Here is a 16,452-nt window from a genome sequence, read left to right on the forward strand (position 1 = left end):
AATCTCTACTAACGCTCTCTGCCCCCTTGGCTCAACCAGGACAGTGGCCCAAGCAGTGAGAAGAGATATACAGACAAGTGTATGTGGCCATCTGGGTTCTCATGGGAGCAGGTCTGTAGGAACTAGGATGGGATGTGGCAGATGGGATACCAGATGTAAACTTGGCCTTTCTAGTATTTTTGAGGCACAGTGCCTCTTGTCTGCTGCCTGCCCCGTGGAAGCGCTACTTCTCATGCCTGGAAGGATATGAACCTCTCCGTGGACAGTGAGCAAAAAGCAGGCAAGGAAGAAGGGCCATTTGGGTTTTCATTTCAGAACTGCTATGAGCTATGGGGCTTTAACAGACTCATTTTCCCTCTGCGGGTCTCTCTTTACTTGGTATAATGAGGCCATTGGAGTAAATGATCTCCAGTCTTAACAGTCCATGATTCTGAGGAAAGACTGAGGTCACCTCCAGAATGCCTCCACTGTATCCTTGCGTGGCCTTTTTCAATCCTTGCATTCATTCTATGCTCGAAGGGCTGGGTCATTCTTGGATACCGCTGGTTTGTCTGAATTTCTTTGACGAGGGTTGGAAATTCTTCTGCACAGAGCAAGTTTCACTCGTTCATTTTTTGGACCCCTCCCTCAGCCAGGTGTCTTTTCATAGCAAATGTGATGCTGAGTTTGTGAGACTTGGGGTTCGAGAGCCCAGAAGTCATAATGAATTAATCAGAGCCAAGAAGGCCTTGTCTAGAGTTACATTTTATATCTCAAGGGCATTGAATGTAGGTTCCAGCACTAATGAGCTTTGACCTCTGACAGTGCCTTTGTGCCTTAAGTGGGTATAGGAAACCCAAATGGAGCCTTGAGAGGTTTCAAGTCATTGAATAATGCATCTTATCCAGTTTGGCATTTGTAGGATGAGGAAGGACAGACGAGCAGGATGATAAATGTTGCTTTTCACGGTTCGAATCTGAGTTTCTAGAACATGTCTTCTGTCTCAAAAATCTCTCTGAGGAAACCAGGGCAACAGGGCCTCTGCCTCTTACATACATGGTAGCAAGCAGAGTTTCCATATTTGGATTTCTCTGCTCAATGTGAAGAGAATGTTTATCCATATACATTAAGGGTGAGCTGAACCCTTTCACCGAATAAGACATGTTTGATGTTACACATGTGTTTCCATTTTCTTTAGACTTGTCAAACCCACAGCCATCTTTGCCATTGTTTACTTGATCACCAGTTAAAAGGCCATGTTGAGATACTAGCTGTGGCCTGGCAGAAACAATGAAGGGAACAAAAGTAAGGTAGGATCTAAAAACTGTCATCTGTTCTGAAGCCCGAGCTGCAGAAGGGAAATGAAGCAGCCCAGTCAGGCAGGTTCAGGCGGTGGGAGGGTGGAGGGATCCGCTCTTGCAGAAACATGACAGCGGAAGCATTTGGCTCCGAAGGCACTTTTAAGGGCTCCGGGAGGGGCCCGTACTGTGGGTTGATGCCAGTGTGGTTTTGAGGGGTCTCAAACGTAAAGACTCAGGCAGTGAGTGGGAGTGCACGAGGTAAAAAGTGAACCAGGGCAAGAGGATGTTGGAGGAGAGGAGGGAACACAGAATAGTGTCTTGGGGACCCAGAGGGCATTCGGGCACTCAGAGGCCCGGGGGACGAAGCCACCTCGTGGCACCTAACATCTGCGTCTCTTGCAGACATTACTCTCTGCTCTTTAACCTCCATTCTGCCTTGTATTTTCTTCACACAAGTTCAAGAAGCAAGAAGTAAATAGTGATTTAAAAGGAAGATGAACTTGTTGGCAATGTTCTTAGACTCTCTGGAGGGGGAGAACAAAGCCGAGAGAGATTTCGAAAGTACAGTAGGTGCCAAGAAAAGCCTGGGGTTGGAGGATCAGAGGGAGGATGTAAGCACCTCCGTGGCAGCAAGAGAAGAAGAAGGCTCCAAGGTTGAAAAGTATTGATCGGGAGGTTGGATTTTGTAGAGAAGAAATCAAGAGATCCTTTCCTTGAATATAATCGAAGTCTTGAATTGCGAACAAGAATCAAGTGGATAGATCATAGAGAAAGAGTGATGTTAGGATTTGAACAGCCCAGATCCGATTTGGCGAAAGACAAAGTTCCAGGTCTCTGGTTCTGTCATCATTTCCTTCCAAGTCCTAGGAGTAACTCAGACCTTCCCAGGAAGCCTGAGGATCTTGAGTCTGGTTCCCAAGTGATTGGAAATGGTTTGCTCCAGATCGAGATGCCCCTAACCTCTCTCTTGAATCTGGCCCCCTTTTTGTTCTGAATGATGCTATGAAAAATTAGCCGCGTTTCTGTTGTAATGTACTATTATATTTATGCCACTCTTAAAAAAACCTTCTTCAAAATTTTACGTGTTGAAGAAGAGCCTTATAAGGTCATCTGACGTCAAATCACGACGAGAGAGAAGCGTTTGTAAATCCCAGCTGCTACTAGTATATTGTGGTCCTTTCTTGTCCACTCAGCTCTCTAAAACAGCTCTCAAGTTACGTTGTTCCAATATTCGAATCCCCCCACCCCGAGTTTCTCGTTATCTGTTCTGTCATATGCTACACCCCTTAGCAGGCCAGCTTGGTCTCGCCCTCCTCTTCGAAGCCCCATCAACCTCTTCTCCACTCAAGCTCACTGAGCAATCCATTCCCCAGATATTTCATGCGCATTCACTTACTCGGGCCTTACTCGGGTTTTTGGCTCTGCTTGGGAAGGTCTCTTAGTTCTTCAAGACCAAGATCAAATTTCATCTCTGCAGGCCACGCCACAATTTCCCCTGACAGGCACTTCCACTAAGGACTCCTTCATGCTGCATTTCGTTCTTGCCTTTATGATAGCTGTTAATCACAGCATATTGAGATGATTTATTTATGTGTCTGTCTGTCTCACTGGAAAGTCAGGCACTCACTTGTCATGCTGGGTGTCTGCTCAGCACTGGGCATCCTTCTTGCCCGAGCAGATACCCCATTAACCATGGGTGGTTGAATACTCGAGGAGAAAGGCCTAGAGATCTAGGGTGACCCTCTGCTTTTACAGAACTGAAGCTCAGAGAGGGGAAGCAGTTTGGCTAGAGCCCTACTTCCTGAGGGTAGCCTCCAGGACCTTTGCCAGGAAATGACACTGCCTACTGTTGGCCGCTTTCTGTTCGGCATGCTCTCTGAACAAACTGCATTCGCTCCTGGGACCTCAGCTTCCACTTACACCAATACCTCAAGAGTCTTCCCTCCTATTCCAGTCTCTCCCGAGTGCTAATCCAGTATTTCCAGCTGAGTTCTGAATGACTCCATCTAGATTTATCTCAATTACTTCAAATTCAGCACATCCCAAATGGATCTCGTCATCTCTTCCTCTTTCTCCATGGCACCCTTCTCTTCCCAAGTCTCCCATCTTAAATAATGTTACTATCTGTCTAAGTTACAAGCTTTGGAGTCACCCCCACCCCCTCTACTGTCCTTATCCTTCATCTGGGCTCATCGCCAAGTCTGGCTGAAATTGCCTGCTGTCTTTGAATTGCTGTCCTGTCTTCATCCCCTTCTTGCCTCTCACTTGAGCTTTGCTCCAGCCTTCTTACTGGCCTCCCCATGGCTAGTTTCTCTCGATTCAACCTGGCCTCCTCATCGTCAGGTCTTCTCTTAGTACCTTGGTGACCTGCAGAAGCGATCTGGTCTTCAGTCTTCCTTAGTAGATTCCTCTCTGAACTGAGCTTCTGTCTCGCTCCAGCCTCCCTGTGTCCAAACAAACTGGGTTGACCAGCTGTTGTCCCAACGGTGCTCTGGGCAGCTCGGTGCCTACACATCTTTGTATGCGATGGTGCTGGAGAAAGAACACGTGCTCTGGATCCATCTTAGCTCTGCCACTCCCTTTGTCTTGTGCAGGTCATTTACGTTGACTGTGCCTCAGGCTCCTTGGATGTAAAATGAGATGATGATAATGCCTACCTTATAAGTTCTTGTGAATTAAAGAGGATATGTGTAAAATGCCTAGTGCAATGCCTGAAACATACTCGATCCTCTATAAATCTCACTTTTAATGCTCTGCCAGGGCCACGTTAGCTGTTGATTCATTCCTAACTCCAAGGCTGGGACTCCCTTCAGCAGACCGTATCTCCTGATCTTGGAACAATGATTCTGTCTTGAAAAGAATAGCAATCTGGAGTCTTTAGCAAGTTGGCTCATAAGCTACCTTGGACAAGAAATTAAAAAAAAAAAAAAATCTATCCTCTATCTAAAGGGCCTTGGAGGAAAAGTCCTGTCTCTTAATAACCCAGTTCGAGTCTTACCTTCCCTTTGGGGAAGGTCTTGCATACTCCTGCTCTCAATCCTCATTCTTTCGGGGCCCTGTGCTTACGCTCTTTGGTCAGAGGTGAGTTTGCTGCAGCCCATGATCACCGGGGTGGGAGCTCTTCCTGTACTTAAGGATTCTTGTGATCACCTTCCCTGCTCAGCTTGACTGATTCCCATTCTTCTAACCTCTCCCCATAAATCTTCTTTCCAGCGCCCCTCACAGCAGGGGGAATTACCACTGCCTGAGAAGGGCGTGCCTTAAACCTGGAGATGCTTCTGTCTCATGGGCTGTGCTAAGTACACTTACATTTCACTTTCACAGGCCACTACTTTTGGTTTTTATTCTCTCCCTCTCCCGCCCTGCCCCTCAGCAATCCATTTTTATTGTGAAACCATAAGGTATTACAACCAAGTAAAAAAGGGAAACGAATTTAAATCACTTACAGCCCTAGCTCCCAAAGATAACTACTGTAAGCATGTTAATATGAGCCTTTTCAGATTTTGTCCTATATATGTGAATATGTGTATACATATATATTCATACATATATATACACACACATATAAATATATACAGATATATTTATCTTTTTACTAAAGTGGAGTCATGGGCTACACATACTTTCTTATTACCTATGTGGTGACCTGAGGAATCCGTGTCTTCTTGTGTCAGTGACCACTTCTTACAGGCAAATTTTATGATTAAGATTAACCGTCAACCTCAAGAAGTCTCATGAATAAAGCAGCGGGTCATCCCAGTATCTAGACCCTTATGGCGAAGGCTTAAGTGTTCCAGTGAAGGCTGCGAAGGTAGAGACAGTCAAATATTTTGTGTAGAGTGACTGTAGGTCCCGCTACCAGAAGAAGGGAGATTAAACATCAGTGAGTGACAAGTAATTGCATGACCCGAAGATTGTTACAAGATAAAAATTATTTATAGCCAATATGTCTGTCCTCATTTTTTCTCCTTAGTCCTCTGAAGTATTTCTTCCTGCCATCTCTTAATTTTTTGCTATGGAAGCTTATTCTTTCCAAGCTTATTCTGTCCTTTTTGTTATTGTTGTTATTGTTGTTGTTCTCTGGGATGCAGTACTGAATTCTCAAGAGAAAGCGTCAAAACAGGATTGTTTGGTCCAAAGAGCACTGGTTCAGGAGTCAGTGTTGGGCTTCAGGCTTTACCTGGAACTAGCGAGGTGACCTTGGGCAAATGTCTGCCCTTTCCGAGAGGCATCCTCTTCCCAAATGAGGACAGTGGACGAGACTGGTCTAACATCTTTCCCTTTCCTCTCTAAGGGCCTGCGTGTTAAATCTTGTCTTATTCTGGGACACACTGCTTTTCTTTCTAGCGTTTTCTTCATACTGAAGCATCTTGTGATCTTGGCATACATATTTTTCATATTAATAACATTTATGAAGCATGATTTATTAAATATATACCTTACTTTGAACCAGAAATTATTTATAGCATTGAATACATGGAGGAAGATAAAACAAAATAAGAAATAAGGAAGTGGAGAACATAGGGACAGAGGAAGATAAGAGTGGGAAAGAGAAAATGAAGCCATGAGTGAGTTCAATAGACAGAATGCATGCCGCGAGATTTTATTTAAACAAATTAAGTGTTCGGAAGTGCTGTGTTTATTTTACAAAGGGACAAGTAGAATCGCTGGATTGTAAATGCAGTAGGACTTTTGGAGGTCATTTAGTCCAGTCCCCTTATTTTACCATTAAGCAACTGGAGAGTTCCATAAATTTCTAGGACAGTAGAACATAAATTGTCTCGGACAGTGATGACAAGTAAAATTAGGTGTGTATTTGTTTTTAAATTGATAGTCGAAACTCTCCATATCCCGGCATCTACCTCTTTTAAATTATCCTTCACCTGTTCAGATCTGTGCCTCTGCTAGAATGCCATACATTGTTTTTCTGCAGTTGGGGTGAGAATCACAGCCATTGACTTTAGTTGAGAGGGTAGCTGTCCGTTGGTTTGGAGTTGTTTCTAAGGGTTAATTAATAGGTCTCTGTTTGGCCATAGAAACCGGTGGCTGGAACGTTGATTTTCATATCTTTGGGCCCACTTCAGAGTTACCTACAAGGGAAATTGAGAAACTATTTGTTGCTTTAAGACCTCCCAGCCCTCGGATTAAAAAAAATAATAATAATTCTTCATCTAGAATTTTTTGTTAAAGAAGCTAACCACTTCCTGTAATTTAGAGACTCAACTAGCTGGGTCAGTGATGAAAACGAATGGATGATTTGCATAAGGGGCTAATTTATTATGTCCCCTGGGTATTTCTTTCATCTCTCTTTCCATTCTAATTAATGTTCTGAGAGGGGCTATCACCATATCAGAAATTAGGGGTGAAAGCAGGCATTGTTAACCTTTATTCTTATGATTTTTATCTCCTGTGATCTTTTAACTGTTTTCTTTTCATATCCAGGGACTTAGAGAGGCCTGGGAGTGTAGGGAGAGGAGATTTTAGGGGTGTGCTGTTTTACGATCTTTCTTCGAAAAGTAGATTGTTGTAAAAATAAAAATTGCCTGGGATAGCTCTACAACCGCAGAAGGATTTGCACGACCATGTGCAGTTTCTGCCTTCCGAAACATCTATTCAGTTGTGCGTGTACACACAGATATAGATATATTTGTATATCTGCCTGATCACATGTATTTATAGTGTGTGTGTATGGATGTCTGTATTATTAAACATCTTACCTCAGAGAGATCTTACTTGTCACATATTCCAGTCGGTTTTGGCTGTGACAAAGACAGCTGTGTGTGAGAGAGTGTGACACAGCTGAGGAAAGGCAAGAGAACAAGCAATTTCTTCGAAAATCAATTGCAATTTGCTCCCACTAAATTGGCCTAAGGTCCGCCCCGTCCAAGCATTAGCATATGACAGACTTTTAATCATTTGGTCAAATGGCTCATTTTTTTGGTCAAACCACAGTTCCCTCTGGGACTCTGCCCGTCAGTCCCAGAGCTGTGTCATCTCCAAACCTGCAGTCTCTTTAAAGGAGAGGTAAATGTGGGGAGAGGAGAAACCCTGGGGACCCCTGCTGAGTGCCCTGCACTGCACAGCCCGTTCATGGGCATTATCTCCTTTTGGTCCCCTGCCACCACTAAAAGCTAGCTATTAGCTCTGATTTCTGAGGAGGAAACCTGGGCTCAGAGAGATCGAGTAATTTTCTCAGGGCCACACAGCTGGCAAGTTGAAGAGTGCAGATTCACACCTTGTTCCTGCATCTCCAAAGCCTGTGCTCTTCCTGCTGTTACATGATGAAATTTTAAGCAGAGACCTGGCTCCTTTATTAAAGAGGAGATACCTAGTCCCTGCTCTCGCTCCTTAATTCACAGTTGCTTCTCCTCTGTCTCTATCTTAAAACACATTTCGGCAAAGGGCCTTTAAAGTTGAAATATAAGCTGATATCTATTATTTTAATATTTATCTCTGCATTCTGATGCGTTCTTAATTGACAACTGAAATCCAGAACATGCACACTATTAAAACCATTTATGCGGAACTGCAGAAATATTAACCAATGAAGCAGTTCCTAGATTGTACTTTTTTTCATTTCAGTGTGAGATGGAAGGCTTCTAAAGTAGAGCAGAATGCCTAGGGCCATTTTTTGTCATGTTGTCATATAAACAGCATTACACAGTGGTAAAGAAAGGAATACATAGCTTAGTTCCACTTTAAGGTCACCTAATATGCTATTCATTTGTCTTCCACCATGCTGGTGCTACTTTCCTTCACGTCCCTCTGAATGGTCTAAGAAGCACCATGCCGACTGTTATTTCTGTTGCCCTTTGCATATTATCGTTTTGTGTACAGTTAATAATGTATGAAAATAAGTATTGATTGCATTCTTTGTAGGAATAGGCCAGCAGGTTTCTTAAAGCCCATGTTTATGAAATGTTTCATTGATCCCTATTATATGAGTTTCAAATAAACTCTTGAAGAAGATACCGGGAGATTAGGGAATTCTGGAGAATTTTCGATGGGACCATTATATCCTTGTATGTTTCGAAATAGCAAAAGTGGCATTCGAATAAGAAAAAGAGTGACCAGACTGATACTCTAAACACATTCCCAATTGGGAATGACAACTCTCCCCATGAGACCTTAAGAGAAATAAAAGCAACAATTACGACAGCTGTGAGAAGCAATGAACAAGGTGTGTTATAGGTAATAACTTGTGTCAACCTTGTTTAACAATAGGTACTCATGGCCCCACTTGATGGGTAAGGAAACTGAGGTCGAAGTAAGAAACCTGTCTGAGGGTACACACCTAAGAGTTGACAGAGCCATAGTGTCATCCAGGAAGTCTGGCTCCAGCATCCCCATTTGCGTGTATATGACAAGAGAGATAATCCGTGCAAGTTAAGTGTATAAACTGCGTGAAAGATTATTAAACATTCGTACTGAGTGATACATATGTATATGTGTATGACATATACACATATATATCATATATTATATGTAATGTGTATTTAATATATATTTATTTTAGAACGAAGAGACGAATTGGTCAATTTCTGTGATATCTACCAGTGTACAGTATTTGGCATTCGTCAGATATTTATTGAGGACTAACTATGAGCCCAGTGCAAAGCCTAGGTGACTCGGGGGTAAATAGGACCCCGCCATTGCCTTCTAAGAATTCTCTTTTTTGTTTAGGGATAGGTATAAACAAAACAAGTTATGATGCAAAGTGTTAGGTGAGTGAGCAGGCTTCCTTACAAGGCTCAGATGTAGCCCCGAGGACGGAATAACTGACCAGGTGGAGTCATGGGTGAGAGAAGCCTTGCTGAAGCTGACTTCGAGCTGGGTTTTGGATAGGAGTTTGGTAAGTAGAGATGGGGGAAGGGCATTCCAGGCAGAGGCAACAGCATGGCCAAAGGCACTGAGTGTCCAAGGTGCTAGTAATAAGCCACTTGCTATGGCTGAAGCACTAGGTATAAGCAGCGATGGGAAAAGAGCTGGGTAGAGAAGCAGATTGGCCACACTCAGGGGCTCAGCCTTTGTCCCAGCCCAACTGGGGAAGGATGCTGGCTAATTTACCTCAGTATTGAGGGGATTTTTAGGGTGAATCATATGAAATTGCCAGTTTTGTAGATCAATAGGGTAGGCTAGTAGAAATTTCATATAGTTCAACTTAGTATTCTTTGGCGTCATATAAGCATACACAGGACTCCTGGATGCTTTTAGACTAGAGAAGGACATAGACCTGTTGGGGGTGGGTAGTGACCCCTCATCACAGAAGGTACCTTCTGGGGAAGTAAATATGTGGCCAGGAGCACCATGCTATTTGTCTCAGCTCCTGGTGGACTTAGAGCAAGTGTAAGTCAAGTTCAAGTTCCTCTCTTCCAGACTTACCTTCTCCTTGTGAGGAAAGATGCACAAGCCTCCAGCATGCAAAAATCAAGTGCACACAGGCCCACATTCAGGTAGGCAGAGAAGCAGGAGTCAGTAAAGCCACCTGGGCCTCAGAGTGGGCACATGTAGAGCAGGTGACAGCAGAGCAGGTGCCAGCAGGAAGAAACGCAGGAAGCAGAGCCAGGTCATGAAATATCTTAATGCTGATGGTGAGAGAAAGGCATGGTGGCTTGTGGCCGGAGAAAGGGTGTCACTGAAAATCGTTCAGTAGGGCCCCTTAGACACGAGTGGCCTGGCTGATGAGAGGAGGCCTCCCCTAGTAGGCACTGGGGACGTGGCCAGTCTTGGCTCTCCACCTGCCTTTCTGCAGTGCCGCCATCCCAACCCCAGTTTGGCCCTCTATTCTGGATTGGGGATGACTTCTGCTTTTTGCCTTGGAGGTGGTGGCTCAGGCATGGGAGTTTAGATCTCCAGGCCAGTGCTGTCCTTCTGGCTAGAGGAGATGGCCCTGCCCAACCTCTCTGGGGACCTTTTGGCATCTTGATGGGCCTATTCAGAGGACTCAATGTATGGGTTTGTTTCTTCGTTTATTTTCCGTATACGATTTAGTTCTTCTAGCTCCACAGTCCTGTGTCTCATTTGGCAGTTTCCTGCACCAAATTCTCAACTTGCTTCTGAATATTTCACAAGAGAGTGTCAATAAAAACTCAGAGAGTCTAAATGCAGGGAGTTGTCTTAATTGAAAAAGATTTCTGCTAACCCTGGGGCACACCCAGCGGGGGAAGGGTGAGCTGGTTTCTAAGAAGTTACTGAAGCTTTCTCGAGTCCAGGGTGTGTTTATGACTTTGTTTTAATGACAGTGGAGAGAGGAGATGCAGCCATTTTTGGTGGGAACCCACCCAGAACTGGGCAGCAATGTCCTACACCAAGAACCATCAGGCAGACCATCTGCATTCATTCCAGGGATTGGGGTGGGGCTGGATGAGGTCTTGATGATCCCAGGAAATTGTGAAATGTAGAATCGTTGTGGACAAGAGCAAAGTCTTGGGGTTAAACACACCCAGGTCTGAGTTCCACATTCCAGCACTTACTGGCTGTGAGACCATGGCTAAACAGTTCCTCCGTTCTGGGTCTTCTGTCTGTGAGTGAGGATAATGATAGCATCCAATTCGTAAGGTTATTGGAGGTAGCACTCAGAAAGAGCATTTGAAAGTGTTCAGTAAATGGTAGGTGAGTGACTGCCAGTCTCTTCCATATACATAAACATGTGAACTCTCTTCTTCCTCCTCTCCTGGTTTATTAGCATGAAATAGGAATACTAGATTATTTGAATGATGTAGATCTCTTCTGTTCTGGGAAGAGAGAGAGAGAGAGGGAGGGGGAGGGAGGGAAGGAGGGAGGAAGAGAGAGGGAGGGGGTGGGCTGTGAGGGAGAGAGGGAGGGAGAGAGAGAGAAAGAGAGAGAGAGAGAGAGGAGAGCGTGAGCTCGTGAGCGATACCAATAGCCATGCTGGAAATGACAATCGCCAATTCAGTTCAGTCTAAAACATCTGACTGTCTTCTCTAAAAATAACAGTAGTCACATTCTTTGAGAACTTACTCTGCACCTGGCACTGTACTACCTACTGGGGGAGATGATGGAGAACCAGAAAGGAAGTTCAGAGCAGAGCAAGGTGCTGTGGGGAGAGAGGAGGAGCAGGAGGAGAGACTAAGGGGACTTGGATGCCAGAAAGAGAGCTCTGGAAGGAGGTGGCAGAGATTGGGGTGCAGGCATGTGGCGAGTGGATTCCAGGTGGGCCCAGGCACGTTGTTTGGAAAGGAAAGTGTGTCACCCAGCACGGAGAATTAATATTGGATATGCCAGCCCTCTGTTGAGCAGCTGTGAGCATGGTGAAAACCTTGTGTGTGTGTGTGTGTGTGTGTGTGTGTGTGTGTGTGTGTGTGTGTTTTTCTGATTATTCTCAAGGATGTTTAAAAAAAATGTAATGTTTGCAAACAAAGTAGAAACAGTTGAAGCATTGTTTTCTATTAGCAGTATAAGGTTCACTGACTATGGATATTTTTTCAGTCTTGTCTTCCAAATTGTAATTTTAAAAGATGAGGCATTTCATATTCAAGAGTTTCCTTTGTCTGAAATAAATTATTCATTTCTACCCGGTTTCAGAAACAATGAACATAATACTTAATGCATCACAATTAAGCTGGTGTAGCTTCGTATAAAATTATGTTCTGTGCATTTTGGTGGCAAACAGAGCAGTGTATCCTATATCTTGTCGACATTTGTTCCTCATAAGCAAAACATAAAGAAGTAGAGACTCAGAAATGTGTTTTCTTTCCTCTCGTGGTGGGGGAGGAGTAACTTTAGACCCAAGCAGCCTTGTTTTTGACATTCCACAGCTGTTGGTGGCTATGTCACTGCAGAGAAAGTGAACTTACTGCTACTATATTGTGCATGGGGTCAGGTGAGGGTCAGAATTCTTGAGGATTACCCATTCATCCCAGTCCCCTTTGTCTGGGTTTGAGATTCCTCTAGAATACTCTCTTAGAAGGGATGCATCTGGAAATGACTTCCTTTTGGGTCTGGTGGCAACTGCTTCTTGAATGCTGGCTGGTTGGTTATATATACCTTTTCCAAAGGTCTGGTTCTTGGAAATAACCTTCTTGTGACAAGAATCTGCCTTAAGAAAATGGGCATTGCCAGTAAGGGTTGAGATTTTCTTGGAAAGCCTTTTCAGGCTTGAAGGTTTAGCTGTGATGGTCCCCAGGAACTCAAGTCCTGGCCCTGAGGTCAGGGTCAAAGCTGGCTGTGATTGACAGAAAGCAATTGAGAATGCCTCCCTGAACAAGCCAGATCTCGTCCGATCTCAGAAGCTAAGCAGGGTCGGGCCTGGTTAGTACTTGGATGGGAGACCACCTAGGAAGACCAGGTGCTGTAGGTGTAAACAATAAAAAATAAGGGATTGTAAGCTGACAAGGTCCTTGCAATCTGTGAGATCCACCAAGGGTTGGTTGCCTCGCCTAAAAAGTAAAATAAATAAATAAATAAATAAATAAATAAAAATAAAAAAAGAAAGCAATTGAGAAAACATTAATTGTGGAAGCCTCCTGGGTGCCCAGCAGTAGGATAGGAGATGCCTTCATAGGTTATTTCATTTAATCCTCACAAAAGCCTTGAGTGTTTGCTCAGAGTCTGGGTGGGGGGAATTATTCACATTTTACGTAAGAGGACATCAAAGCTCAGAGAAGTTGAGTGACTAGCCTAAGACCACACAGCTAGTTGCTGGAAGCTTCTGAATTCCAGCCTCGTTCGTCCAGCTCTGGTGGACTAACTCCTTGCTATTCTGCTTGTTGCCCTTTTGCTTCTTAGGTCAGGAATAAAAGCGACCAAATGCAATGTGGGTTCTCTGCTACCTTTGGTCTAAGCACTCTTTGGTACTTGAACAGAGACAGTGACATTTTTCTAAGTTTAGGGAGGCTTAGGAAGAAGGCCCTAGATTTGGCCAGTTTTCCTGGATGCTTCCCTGCCCTTGACCCTGGTTTAGTTTGCCGAATGCCTTCCCTGGTCGTGGTCTCTGCTTCCACCCGTGTGCCAATGCCACACCTCTGGGTTTCTTCTCGGTCCCTTGCTCTGACTGGTATTTCCTGTGTGGGGTTCAGAGGACCCTGCAGTCTCTGCACTGTCAATTTCGAGGGACCCTCTTTTAGAATAAATCCATCCATCCACCTGCCGCTGGACGGTTCCACTGAGATATCTTGGCCATAACTCCGCCATGTTCCATGTTGAATTCACCTTCTCTTTTAAACCTGAGGAATGAGAAAGAGGCATGTTAGAATCGTGGGGGGGTTGTTTTTATAACTTAGGGGGAGTAGTGCTGTAGTGGAAAAAAATGCAGGTTGAGAGTCAGACTCTGAGTTGAATGTAGAACTTTCATATTAAGAGCAGAACTAAACCACTTTTTAGATCAGCACCCGACGGGAGCCAGAAATGCCCAGCAAATGTTTAACTTCGGTCTGAAACACTGACTAAGTCAAATGTTGTTTAGAAATCCTGAAACAGAAAAATTTGCACTCTGGGTTTTATATGTGGTAAAAAAAAAAAAAAAAAAAAAAGTCTGCTGTTGTTTTCTATTTCCTCTGAGGTACCTTTTATGACACAAAATGGCGATGAAGCAGTGGCTGCTGTGGCCTGTCCCTTCCTGCACCTTTCCCTTCTCTGCCTTCATCCGTGTCTGCCTCTCAGACACATACCTCCCCCCATCCGAGTGACTCTGGCGACTTTGTTTTGTAAGCCCTGACTGTGGACCTGGCTCCACCACGTGCCTAGTACGGGGTGCTGGCGTTGGCAGACCTTCCTCCTCACCAGTTTCCAGGAGTAAAGAGATTCTATTGACAGAGGTGTTTGAACTACTAGAGGACTGGCTCTGGGGACTTGAGAAATGCTTTGCCTCTGAAAGTCCCATGAGTAAGTTACTTCTCTTTGCTAGACCCTTCTGTTCCTCTCTGGCAAAGCAGAATATTTGGGCCACCCCAGTGGTTCTAACCTATTGACATCATGCATTTTATGTCCCAGTGTCCTGTGGGAGAGGTATATGACATTCTGATAGCTCCCTCTACCCTCACCCCAGATGATAATTGTGCTGCACTCAGATGATATCCCAGGGAGCTCCCCAGTTCCTACCTCCATGCGCCCTCCAGGCTTTGTCAAGAATCTTTGGGTGACTTCTTCCTTCAGTTCATCAACAAATGTTTACCAAGCCAACCTTCTGTGGGCCGGACACTGCCAGGTCCTGGGGACATGGGCATGGGCAAGACAGATGAGGCCCCTGAACTCTAGTGGGGGACACATAGTGAGTTAAAAAGCAAACAAGTGGTTTTGGATAGCAGTAAATATTCTGACAAAGATAGATCAATATGACAGCAAGTAGAGGGGAGAGGGAACCCCGTTTCACAGGGAAGTCAGGAGGGACTCTGAAGGAGGTGACTTTGCCTTGAGACCTAAATGACAAGGAAGAATTGGCCATTCTGAGCACTGGCTGATGTGCATTGTTACTGGAGTGCAAAGGCCCCCAGGTGGGCAAAAATCTGGTACACTCTCTGCAAACGGGTGGCCAGTGGCCGGAACCTTGTACCTTCTTATCAGTGATGATCTGCTTCCCTGGGCAGGGGGCCAGTGATGAGGGCGAGGCTACTACCAGGGGTCAGGAGGGAGCCCTGGCCGGGGGGGGGGGGGGCACTAGGAAGCTTTGGGGCCATGGCCCCTGCTTTAGGGAAGGCTCTCGTGTATCTTACACATAAAAGCATCCATGGCTGCATCTTCCCACTCAAGAATTCCGAGAGGTCAGCAAAACAGCTGTCTTTAAACCAGAGACTTTGTGTTTGAGTGTGACTGAAGTGACAAACTTTTGATGTTTGCTTTGAAAACGTGATTCTTAAATGATAGTTCTCTTTTAGGGCTGGGTTCGTGTTTCCTATTGACTTGTCTCTTTTTCAAAAGACAATGCAAAGAAAAATAATTATAGAACATTGGAGTCGAAAGAGTCCTTTATGATCTCCAAGTGCAGGCTCTTTATTGATGGATGGATGACAGAATTAAAGACTAGAATGGTTAAGGGACTTGCTGGGACACAAACTGAGTCCCATACTCTCTTCTCTTTCCTCAGCTGACAGATACGTGCGTACCCCTCCGGCCTCATCTTGTCCCGTTCTCCCCTGGCACGCTCTGCCTTTTTTTCTGCCCCTCAAACCCATCAAGTTTGTTTTGTTTCAGAGCTGTTGCTCCTGCTTTCCCCAGGGTCTGGAATGTTCTCCATTGTCTTTGCTTGGCTGACTCCTCCTTGTCATTTTCAACCCAGAGGACTTCCATAACCACCTAGCTAAATATTTTCCTCTCCCCTTCATTCTTTATTACATCTCACTGTTTCATCATCTCCATAGGGCTTAACTGTATCCAAAATTATTACTTGTTTGCCTGTTTCTCTCACTAGAACATTAAATTGCATAAAAAGAGGACCTTGCCCGGCTCGTTCACTTCTCTGTCCCCAGTCCTAGAAAACCACAGAATAGGCACCTAGCAGATATTCGTTGAATGAATAAATGAGGATGCAGTGAATGTGAGCTAGGTAGGTGAAAAATTATTAAGTACTTATTTAGCATCCAGAACTTAGATGAGATGGGACAGAAGTGTATAAAACCTTGCTGTTAGGATTCTTTGTCTTATGAATGACAGAAAACTCACTTCTAACAGCCTTAGATGATAAAGATAATTTGTTAGTTCTTGGCATTTGTAAGATATAAGAGCTAGGGTAGGTATCTGGTACTGTCACCAAGAACATGACTTCTAGACCTCTGGCTCTTGGATCTGTCCTTTGTGTTGAGGTGTCACCTCCAGGGTCAACAGAGCGACATCTTCTAGCAGCTCTACACTCCTCCCTCATCGTCTGAAAAAAGGGCCTCAGCATTTCTAGAACTCACAGCCTCGCACATACCTTCCCTGGCTAGGTATTTGGTGATCTAATAATGAGTAGTCAGATTGACCCTACCTTGACGGTGCTTAGAATCTTGCAGGGGAGAGAGACACAAATATATAGAAAAGTTCAAGTGTGAAGAGTGCTCTCTAGGAGAGACAGGTGGTTCTGTATGGCAGCCGGTAATGGGGGTCAGGCTTGGTCCAGGTGGGAAGAGTGTTCCAGGCAGAGAAAAGGAGAGTCCACGTGGTGTGAGGGAGCAGGTGAGGAAGAAGGTGAGACGAGACTGGAGAAGTCCCTTAAGGCTGGGTAGGACTCAGCGGGGAG

General features: G+C 44.7%; 1 protein-coding gene and 1 pseudogene across 1 annotated transcript in view; both read left to right on the forward strand.

The window, feature by feature from the left end:
* GFRA1 (GDNF family receptor alpha 1) overlaps positions 1 to 16,452 on the forward strand; it is a 196,400-nt gene that overhangs the window by 4,722 nt on the left and 175,226 nt on the right. The window lies entirely within an intron of this gene.
* On the forward strand, positions 12,482 to 12,600 carry LOC111739104 (annotated as a pseudogene).

The sequence above is a fragment of the Pteropus vampyrus genome, unplaced genomic scaffold, assembly GCF_000151845.1.
Source record: "Pteropus vampyrus isolate Shadow unplaced genomic scaffold, Pvam_2.0 Scaffold46, whole genome shotgun sequence".
NCBI lineage: Eukaryota > Metazoa > Chordata > Mammalia > Chiroptera > Pteropodidae > Pteropus > Pteropus vampyrus.